The sequence below is a fragment of the Macaca nemestrina genome, chromosome 9, assembly GCF_043159975.1.
Source record: "Macaca nemestrina isolate mMacNem1 chromosome 9, mMacNem.hap1, whole genome shotgun sequence".
Lineage (NCBI taxonomy): Eukaryota > Metazoa > Chordata > Mammalia > Primates > Cercopithecidae > Macaca > Macaca nemestrina.
Window position 1 is genome coordinate 110,155,391 of NC_092133.1, and position 12,040 is coordinate 110,167,430.

The window sequence follows — 12,040 nt, forward strand, 5'->3', positions numbered from 1 at the left end:
TCTGAAAGCTCATTAAGCAGAGTGGTGAGGTGGAATAAGCATTGGATTTGGCCTCCAATTTACTTAATCCCAAATCCCAGATTAGCCAGGAACTTGTGTGACCTTGAGCAAATTCCTTACCTCTCTGAACCTTAATTCAAATATCTGAAGACAATTTCTATTTAGTAGAGTTATTACGAAGTTTAAGCAAGATGGTATGTGAAGGGCCTGACTGGTGATAGCAACTCAACACATATTGTTACTGCTGTTGTTAATGTATTCATTGTACTATGATTACAATTGGGTCCACAGAGACCTCTATTAAAGGGTCTGAGAGAGGCCAATGTTTGAGCCTCAGTTAACACCTTCGCCAGCTGGAAGATGTCAGCATCATGGAACCAAGAGTCGGGAGCAAGAGCCAAGCAAGACATTTCTGTTTGCTGATTCTGGATTTCTCCTATTTCTCTTCCACTTTGCAGGAACCAGCCCCTTCTCTAAATGCATTTACTTCCTTCCAGGCAGCAAGGAATTGCATGGACTACAGAAGCTGCTGCCTGTGGCTATCAAAGTGCACTTCTATAACCATAACAGATCCCTTGCCCAGATCACACATGCACAGCAAGTCAATATGCCTGAGACACCAGGTTGCAGCAAAGAAAGAGGTTTCAAATTAGGGCTGCTGGAGGAGATGGGAGAGACCTCAAATCCATTTCCCCCAGGAATTTGGGGCTATGGCTTTTAAGGATTTTGGAGTGGGCCAAAGTGTGGAGATTGTTGATTAGTCAAAGAGTGCAGGGTGAAGTCATGGGACAGGGAAATGAAGAAACTGTGTTCTTGGCCGGGCGCGATGGCTCGCACCTGTAATCCTAACACTTTTGGAGGCTGAGGTGGGCAGATCACCTGAGGCCGGGAGTTGGAGACCAGCCTGGCCAACATGGTGAAACCCCGTCTCTACTAAAAATACAAAAATTAGCCGGGTGTGGTGATGCATGCTAGTTATCCCAGCTACTCGGGAGGTTGAGACAGGAAAATCACTTGAACCTGGGAGGCGGAGGTTGTAGTGAGCTGAGATTGTGTCACTGCACTCCAGCCTGGGCAACAAAGCAAGACTGTCTCAAAAACAAACAAACAAACAAACAAAACAACAACAACAACAAAAAACTGTGTTCTCATGCTGATCCCATTCTTTTGTGGTAGTCTTCAAACTGGTTGGTGTCAGCTGTTTCACTGGAATTCCTGATCTGAAAAACATCTTAAGCAGTTCTTGAACAAAGGTCTTACGATTCTAACCTCAGAAACTCCATCTATAAGAACAATGGACATGTGAGTGGTCAGTATCTAGTGCTATGTGACTTTTGGTTAGTAGGTCAAAACCCACTAACCCACTTGGTTTTGGAAGTGGGTCAAAGTGCAGTCTGATTAATGCTTAATTGTAACTACATTTCTGTCCAGAATTCTTGTTAACCCTGTGAAGACAGCATGGCTTCTGCTAACATGTGCCTGTGAAAATGTGACACTAGTTCAGCTTGAGTCTCTGGGGTTGCACTTCTAGTTTATGGGGATATTTTAAAATGTGAGTGGACTCCCTAGGCCAGACATTCCTCTTTAATTTCAGTATTTATAAAACCTCTGGAAAGTTTGATCAATCTCATGGTTTTTCTAGGGGGAACGAAAGTATATGAAGTCTTTGTTAATAAAATGAAATAAATAAAAATAAGGTTGTCAGATGTTTTCATGGCACTAATCACAGGAATGGTCTGTTTTTCTCTTTATTTCTCTAATATAAAAATATTATCAAAACTTCCTCTTTTGTAAGATTGGGATATGAACTCTTTAAACCACCTTAGGACCTTAGGAGTCATGCCAGCTTTTTAAGAGTGTAAACATGTCCCAAGAGCACATTTTCCAATAATGTTTCTTTGCAGAAAGACCGTAGTTGATAGGACTCCTAAACGTGGAGATCAGAATGCTTCCATAGTTTTCGTGTGATGTAGATGGATTATCTAATCATCAGATGCCAACTCAGGAATCTTTTACTAATAATTAAAATCAGAAGAGAGAATCAAATGTCACAAAACAGTGGTTTTACTTTCATGTTTTGTCTCAGAAAAAAATTTCTGTAACAAAATAGGTACCAATTTTCATGTATGGACTCTGCGTAAAGAATTTTGATGCTATTTTGAGAAATCTTTAAGTGTGGTCTAATCATTAAACTTAAGGAGAAGGGGAAATTTTACCTTATTCTACGACGCTAGATATAATGATAGCCTTCTGTTATGCAAAAAAAAAAAAAAAAAAAAAAGAAAGGGTAATCTTAAAGTGAAAATGTTTTGATTAGCTATTAGAGAACGAGATTTGAGGAACTGTGTCTAATTAACATCTCAGATAAGCCATATCTTATCTGAATTTTTGAATTTATAAGTGACATTGATAACATTCCACAGACATGACATACAAAAAATAGCCTCTCATTGTAAACGAAGATTATTTGAATAAGGTAAAACTCTAGAAAATTTTCAGTTGCTGGTTTGATTTCTGTAGGTGCAGTTTAATAATGTATTGTGTACCCTGTGAAAATATGAATAAATTTATTGATATCTTTATAAGGAATATCTTCATTTTAACGGTTTGTGTATCTGCTTATTTTCAAATGAAATTGATGAGAATGATTGCGATTGAGACTGGAAGTTAAAAATGACCATGTAGTTCTCTATATTCAGTTTCATCATTATATTGTATAAATATTTATTATTTCATTATGAGCAGACCAGGGATAATGGAGTGTCATTTTATGGAGTGGTTTTTAACTTATATTTAATTTCAAATATAATCTTTTCTGCAAAGCTATTCTTTGAGCAGGTGTTCATTTAAGTGGGCTTTATTGTGTGTGTGTATGTGTGTGTGTGTGTGCGTATGTGTGTGTGTGTTTGCATAAAATTAAACGGCCAAAGCAATACAAAGCAACAGACACTAAAAATGTTTGGCCTTAACATCTTAACTATTTTAATTATACCTTTTAAATAGGTTTAAATGCAGTTAACTCACATTTAACCAAAACACAACTTTCAAGAATAAACACAAACCCAGACTCCAAAAGTCCCAACACCAACTGCTACTAGAAATTAAAATCCTCCCAAAGCACAAATGAAATATATGCATATGAATAAAGAAACATTCTCATTATTTAAGGTGAAGATGGTGGTTTGGGGGTTGACTATTTCTTTTAACAGTAATGCCTAACTATTGTCTTCTGGTTGGTTTACTGACATTGATTATTTTCCTATGTTTACACTTTTAAGGAGATTGCATGTTTTTGTCTTTAAGTCAAAACTATGTATTTACACAGGCTAACTGCCATGCATACTGAACCAGGTCACAATGCTGTCCTTACAACATTCACAGTAAAGTAAGAATTCAGGATGTTTGATTCATCCTTGTGGGCTTTTGTAACCCGTTTTCTCTCTTGCATCGGCTCCCAGGGCCTGAAAATCTTTTGACTAATTCATTCACTAGGTTGCCTTAAATAGGAAACTTGGGTCTCAGTGAGGTCTCATTATCCTAGAAGGTAATTGGGCCTTTGCCTCTTGACCTGAAATAAACTTGCTTTTTCCAGTGTGTGACCTTATAGCTCTTCCATCTTGGCTGGAGGCCTCCTAGGAATTCACTTGGTCTGTTTTTGAGAAATGATCCTACTTAAGGGTTGATCTCTATCTAGAACTGGTCAGAGAATCAGGGGGTCTCTTTCAATATCATTTGTTACATCATGCTGATTTGCTTGAATCTCTATGATGAACTTGAAGAGCAAGCCGGCAGCTGCAAGCCATTTGGAGCCCCGTGCCAGGCCCTGTGAAGCCTCTCTGAAGGCATGTTCTGCAGCTGGGCGCCGTGGCTTATACCTGTAATCCTAGCACTTTGGGAGGCCAAGGCAGGTGGATCATGAGGTCAGGAGTTCGAGACCAGCCTGGACAACATGGTGAAACTGCATCTCTACTAAAAATACAAAAAAAAAAAAAAAAAAAAAAATTAGCTGGGTGTGGTGGTGGGCACCTGTAATCCCAGCTACCCAGCTGACGGAGGCAGGAGAATCATTTGAACCCAGGAGGTGGAGGTTGCAGTGAATTGCACTCCAGCTAGGGGAGACAGGGTGAGACTCCATCTCAAAAAAAAAAAAAAAAAAAAGAATTACAACTAGGCCCTTATAGAAGTCACAATGTCAGCCGGGCGAGGTAGCTCATGCCTGTAATCCTAGCACTTTGGGAGGCCGAGGTGGGCAGATCACGAGGTCAGGAGATCCAGACCAGCCTGGCTAACACAGTGAAACTCGGTCTCTACTAAAAATACAAAAAATTAGCCAGGCGTGGTGGTGGGTGCCTGTAGTCCCAGCTACTAGGGAGGCTGAGGCAGGAGAACGGCGTGAACCTGGGAAGCAGAGTTTGGAGTGAGCTGAGATCGCACCACTGCACTCCAGCCTAGGTGACAGTGCAAGACTCTGTCTCAAAAAAACAAACAAAAAAAAAAGCAATCATAATGTCACCAAAGTCGCAAAAGTGGGCACATCTCATATGTACTGAGAAGAAATTACTAGGATCCACCTCATATGGGTTCAGTCTAAGAATGTGTACTTTGTGTGAAATAAAAAGAACCTAGAGGAGGCTCTTGTGAGTTTTAGGAAGGAAGTTGCAGGAGTATCTGGGTGGTTGCTGCTGATTTTGGTTCTCATTGTTTTCAGGCAGGTGCTTGGCCCCTTCTTGCCAGGCAGCCTGGCGTTTTGTCTTATTTTTTATTGGGAAACACATTTTAACATCTGCAAGTCATTTGTAACCAAGCGATCAGCATCAGGTTTTCATGTATCTTCTGCCATTCTTTAGCCCATGACAAACACATTGACTTACCATGACAAACTTCCAAAAACTTTCTCCCTTTGGCAGTGACGTGCAGCACGTCTCACGAATAAAAATGCATTCTTGATGTTCTCAGCCTGAGTGAGAGAAAGAAAGTTATTTTCCATTTTGCTGTTCCTTCTCCCAAAGAGTTATTTTAACAGGAAAAGCCACACGAATTTGCCTAATTTAAGAAGTCATATTTTTACCCTTCTTTTGTTTAAGGTTTGTTATAGTCATATTTATATTTTTCACAACTTTGTAGTTAAGAAAAACCAAAAAAACCCATAAAAAAGGTTTCTTAAAAGATTTAAAAAAAAAAAAGCACACACACTTAAAATGTATTTTCTTTCTTTGAGGCAGGATCTTGCTGTATCCCCCAGACTGGAGTGTAGTGGCACACTCACTGTAGACTCGAACCTCCTGGGCTCAAGGGATTCTCCTCACTCAGCCTCCTGAGTAGCTAGGACTACAGGTGTGCACCACCATGCCTGGATCATTTATTTTTATTTTTTGTGGTAACAAGATCTTGCTATGTTGCCCAGGCTAGTCTTGAACTCCTGGCCTCAAGCAATCCTCTCGTCTCAACATCTCAAAGTGCTGGGATTATAGGTGTGAGCCACCATGCTTGGCTTTTGCTTCCCTCTAATAATTTATAAAGTCGCTCCTTTCCTCTGTTGTGTGTCTAGCCTACTGTGTGGTTTGCACTGACAATAAGCTAACCACATCAGGTAAAAAATGGTAGAAACGAGTTGCCTCTTTCAAGCCTGCCCATTGGGAAACACAAATGAAAGCTGAAGATCTCACAACACAGTGAGACAGTTTTCTTTTATGCAATACTTTTTATACAACACATTTGTTTCCCAAATGTGTCATGGTTTTTATTGTAGTTATATATAGTTCAATGTAGTTGCAGAATTAAAGGTCACAGCAGAGGAGAAAAAAAGGAAATGGAAAATAGATATCAGAGAAGGACAACACTGACATAAATAATTACAGCGGAAGCAGAGTGGAAAAGACAAGAAAAGAAAACTGAGACTTGTGGGGAGTAGCCTAAAAAGGTTCATGTATTAGAGGTGATACGTCTTTTTATACAGGGTCTTGGGAAGGTCAAGCATTAAGAGGTGAAAATACAAAAAGAGAGATAGAGAGAACGCTTAAATCAGAGGGAAAGATAGCCCAAATAAATCAACTGATAATGCCTGGAATAATGAGAAATACTCATCAGACTGAGTGTGATGGGAAGAGGGGCCTCAGTGCTGGGGGGATGGTGAGACATCCTTAGGGAGATACATGAACCATGTAGTTCAAGGCCAGCGGGAACAGGGAATTGATGGTGACATGGGTGTTCCTTAAGCAAGGACAGAAGCCCAGGAGTACAAGTTCTTAGCTCAATTTATATATTTAGAGGGCTCCCCCAGTTTGCCCAAATACACTTAATTTTTTGCTTCATTTCTTTCACTGTCTGCAGGGCCTCTACTCTGGTTCATGTGCTTAGCTTTCTTTATCTCCCTTTTCAATTTGGCTTTAGATGGAGAAAGAAAGGGGAAGTAAAGACAATACAAAGGGTGTTCACAAACCAGTGAAGAGTACAGGTAATTAATACCGTTGGAAGCCCTCCACAAAATAGAACATACTTAGCCTTAACAGCTAGCTGGCTTAATCTCATGAATGTCTGACCACGCCATAACTGAATTTGCCTTGCCTTGAAAGCAACGCGATTAATATCTCCCCTCAATTTTCCTGGTCATCTTAACTACAAATAAACACAGTCATACCGCTGATACTAACTTTAGAGGTCTTTCTCTGGTGGTTATAATCATACAATTTACAAGTGTTCTGAACTAAATGGGACCTTTTCAAATATTTATGATGAGAAATTGTTGTTTTTAATTACTCAAAGCATATGATAAGACAATATATAATAATGCACATGTAAAGGCCAAAACGCATGAGGTAAATTACAAAAATATTCTCTCTCTCTTTTTCTGTGTGTATACATCTATACAAAACATTCATACACACACACACACACACATATGTATATATAGAATGAAACCAAATTGGTTTCTTTTTCTCCTTTGGACCAGACCAATAGCATTATAAGGAATTCTGGCCAAGAAAGAGTTGGTCACAGCATTTTTGTTAATAATGCCAAATGTTCCTGCCCAAGGGAGAGAAGAATGATTTCCAGACATAAACCCTTCTACAGTATGTATGGTGAGGCTATAATGGTTCCTTTTGTGTCTTGTTACCAAAAGCAAGAAGGAGCCTCATTTCGTCCATGTTGACAAAATAGAGGTGTTGCCTCTTTCATGTTTTTGAAGTAATCAGTTTCAGGTGGTCAGTGGTAGTTCAATGGGTGCAGAAAAATCGTATACAGGAGCCATGCTTTCTAATAGTCACACCTACTATTGAAAAATATAGGGGCTCTTAAGTTTTTAGAATTGGACGATGTCTAACAGACATTTATTGCTTATCTATAGTTTCTAAAAGAGAGGAAGGGTGAGGATTAGGATCTGTGAGCTACAAATTAGAAGGAATTCATTTGGAGTCTTCTATCTAAACTTGGTATAATTAGTGCAACATTTTTCTATGGATCAGATTTTGGTAGCATTAACTTATACATCAAGAATTATTTTGACCGTCTCTAATGTCTCAGTTCATTTCCAGTGTCTCTGTTTTGTGATACAGGAAAGAGAGCAGGTGGTGGTATTCCACTTTCAGTGTGTGAAAATTTCTGCAACCAAACCAGTCAAGTATTGCCTTCTGTCAATTACGTCAAAAGACTATTGACAACACTTCATTCTTACCTGCACCAGGATTTCCTCATCTTTGCTTATGATTCTGGTGAAACCAAAACCTGGATTGGGTTGCCTAGGTATATCAGAGGCCCAACTTAAATTCTAATTCCTGCCTACTGAATATTGATTGAATCATTAGGCATGAATTTACCCTTGCCAAGGCACAGGGGACAGTGAAACTTCTTTCCAACTTCAGGTTGCCAGCATCTGATTCTGAAATAAAGACTGAGGAAAATGATGTGGAACACTCCTTTGTAGTAAAGGGTAATGATAAGGTGTGTTAAGGCTGTCTCAGGCACCCCTTGCCTGTGGGACAGGGAAGAACAGATACCTTTGAGGCAGAAGAACAGGGCCTAGAGGCAGGGAACCTAAGGCCGATTGACTTTCTAGAACTAAATCAAAAGGAAAACCCCAACTTTCCACACCTAAGTAAAAAAAGACCAAAGGCTACTCCCTTTGCAAACCCCCACCCCTTTTTCTGCAAGGCAGATGGAAAATTGAAAGTGTCTCTGATTGGTTGCTTTCCATAGCCAATCAGATTGCATAGGGTAACTTTACTTCAGCCTCTGATTGGTTGCTTCCCGCAACCAATCAGATTGATTGTGGGCCACTACTTCCTCTGCATAGGGTGTACACCGAGTGGCCAATGGGAAACCTCTGTGGGGTATTTAAACCCCAGAAAATACTGGAACTGGGCGCTTGAACCCCTATGGTCGGCTGTCTTCCAAGTTGTAGAGTGTACTTTAGTATTCAATAAATCTCTGCTTTTGTGACTTCATTCTTTGCTTTGTGCTTGTCCAATTCTTTGTTCAAAATGCCAAGATGCTGGACACCATCCACCAGTAACACTTTCGGATGGCTTTCTACTTTCTTCTCCCCTTGCCAATTCCTCTCATTTCAAAATTCAGTAGGACCTCAGACGTATGTGCTTTCATAGCACCTTGTGTCACTTTTAGGTTTTCTGTTTTCGTCACATGTAAAAAGTTAAATATGAGAAGAGAGCCTATCTGCCCCACAAAGCTATAAGCTCATGGAGTAGGAAATGTGCTTTGGTCAGTGCTGTTTTCTGTATGCACAGCAGAGGACCCTGTACATGCTAAGTGCAAAAAAATAAAAAGTTCCTCCATTCATTGAGAATGAGGAAGACAGATATTAAGAATGAAAATAATATATGAGAGCACTTTTATCAAGGTGTCGAAATTTAGAACAAGGAGCAGACGATCAAAATCACAGCACTTCTGTCTGTGTTTCTTCTAGACCAGTTATAGATTTTCCTTGCAACATTACACATTTTATCTGCTTGTATGACTTTGTTTTTAGATTTTTATTTGATATAATTTTTTTTTTTTTTGAGATGGGATCTCCCTTTGTCACCCAGACTGGAGTACAGTGTCATGATCTCGGCTCACTACAGCCTTGACCTCTGGGGTTCATGCAATCCCCCTGTCTCAGCCTCCTGAGTAGCTGGGACTACAGGTATGCACCACCATGCCTAGCTAATTTTTTTATTTTAATTTTGTTCAGATATGGTCTCACTATGTCGCCCAGGCTGGGCTTAAAAACTCCTGACCTTAAGTGATCCTCCTGCTTCAGCCTTCCAAAGTGCTGGGATTACAGGCATTGAATCACCATGCCTGGCCTATTTAATGTAATTTTAAGCATAATGAAAAGTTGTAAATATGGTTCCAATAAGTTTTGTATACAGTTTTCCAAGAACATTACTTATTGCCTACATTTTAACCCAATCTGTTTTATCATTTACCACTATTCCCCTTCTATCTCTTCTAAGGGGTATTATTTGAGAGTGACATACAGTCACATTATGGTGACCCTAAATACATAAGGGTGTTTTTAAAAAAAAATAAGGAAATCCTCTTACGTTTGTACATCTCTGTACACAAAACAATGATCAAAACCAGAAAACTTGCTTGATGACTGGTGACATAGAAAATAAAATAAAAATAAAATTAAAAAACCCAGGGAACAAAACATTGGCGTAATAATATCATTTGATCCACAGTCCATATACAAATTACATCAATTTGCCCAGTAATATCCTTTATAGGACTTTTTTTTTTCCTAGCCCAGATCCAGCGTAGGGTGATGAGATTCATTTAGTTGTCCTGTCCCTTTAGTTGTTGTCATCCAGACCCCTTCCTTAATCTGTATTTGTTTTTTGTGACTTTGCCATTTTTGAAGTGTGTGGGCCAGTTGCTTTGTAAAACATCCCTGGATGTATGTTTATCTGATGTTTCCTTGTGAGGAGGTTCAAGTTGTAAATTTTTAGTGATAAAACTGCTAATGCTGTATCCTTCTCAGTGCATTGTGTAATGGAGCAGGTGGTGTCTCTTGTTCCATTTTTGATGATGTTAACTCGAATTACTTGGTTAAGGTGATAGCTGCCAGGTTTCTCCTTGCATGCAGTTTTTCAGGGGTCTTAATTAGATAATACACATTTTGAAGATATAGCTGAGGGAATCAATGATTATGAAGGACTGCTTGGAAGATAAGTAGGCCATTTCATCCTTTTAACTCTAAAATTGACTCTTGTTTTAAGCCAGACCATAAGATAATCCATGGACCTGGACCAAGATAGGTGGGCCATGTGTAGAATTGCTTTACCTGACTGCATTTGGTTTTCTGCCATTGGCTCTATTGCATAATAAAGAATTTTACTGGTCTTTGTCTAGGGTTCCTGGCATGGAGCTTGTGAAACCCTTGGAATTTACAAAGTAATAGGGAGTATTGTTGTTATTTGAATGCCTGAGTTTTTGCTAATGAGATGGCCCAGAAACTGAGTTGGTTACCAGAAAGACCAATCTTGTGATCAGAGGTTTGGGGCTTTGAGACAGCCTGACCTCCAGGGAGGAAGGAAGGCTGGAGATTGAGTTATCAACCATACCTGTGTAATGAAATGCCAGAAAAAACTCTGGACACCACTGGCAAAATTCAGTAGAGCTTCCTGGTCAGTGAATACATGGATATGCCAAGAGAGTGACAAGCTCTAATTCCACAGGGAGTGATATGGTTTGGCTGTGTCACCCAAATCTCATCTTGAATTGTAGCTCCTATAATTCCCATGTGTTGTGGGAGGGACCCAGTGGGAGGTAATTGAATCATGGGGCAGGTTTTTCCCATGCTGTTCTCATGATAGTGAATAAGTCTCACAAGATCTGATAGTTTCATAGATGGGAGTTCCGCTGCACAAGCTCTCTTGCCTACCACCATGTAAGACGTGGCTTTGCTTCTCCTTTGCCTTCCACCATGATCGTAAGGCCTCCCCAGCCATGTGGAACTGTGAGTCCATCAAACTTCTTTCCTTTATAAATTACCCAGTCTCAGGTATCTCTTATTAGCAGCATGAGAACAGGCTAACATAGGGAAAGAACATGGAAGTTCTGTATTCAAGACCCTTTTAGGCTTTGTCTGATGTGTCTCTTCATGTGGCTCATTCTGATTTGTACCTTTTTGCAATAAAACTGACCATAAAACTAGCACTTTCCTGAATTCTGTGAGTTGTTCCAGTGAATTATTAAACTCGAGGGGTCATGAGAACTCCCTGGATTTGTTGCCAGTTAAACAAAAGTTTGGGTGACCTGGGGACACTGTTTGTGGCTGGCATCTGAAGTAAGGGCAGTCTGCGTACCATGCTCTTTAACATTTGGATCTGCACTTAACTCCACGTAGTTAGTGCCAGAATTAAATTGCAATAACAGCAATTGGTGTCAGAACAGGCTCTTACAGAGGAACATTACAAATAGTTTATAGGCTGGGTGGGGTGGCTCATGCCTGTAATCCCAGTACTTTGGGAGGCTGAAGCACTTGAATCCAGGAGGCAGAGGTTGCAGTGAGCCAAGATCGTGCCACTGCACTCCAGCCTGGGCAACACAGCCACACTCTATGTCAAAACAAAAACAAAACAAACAAAAAAAAAATAGTTTATAATAATATTTGAACTTGATAAAGTTTTGATTTCAAATAATGTGCACATATATATGTATATACAGCATTTACATATGTAAATGTGTAAATATGGCTGAGCGCAGTGGCTCACACCTGTAATCCCAGCACTTTGGGAGGCAGAGGTGGGCAGATCACTTGAGGCCAGGAGTTCGAGACCAGTCTGGCCAACATAGCAAAACCCTGTCTCTGCTAAACATATAAAAAAATCAGTCAGGCACGGTGGCACATGCCTGTAATCCCAGCTACTCAGGAGGCTGAGACACGAGAATCACTTGAAACCAGGAGGCAGAGGTTGCAGTGAGCCGAGATTGCACCACTGCACTCCAGCCTGGCAACAGAGCAAGACTCCATCTCAAAAAATAAAAAAAATTAAAAATTAAAAAATGTGTAAGTATGAATTATACATACAATCTG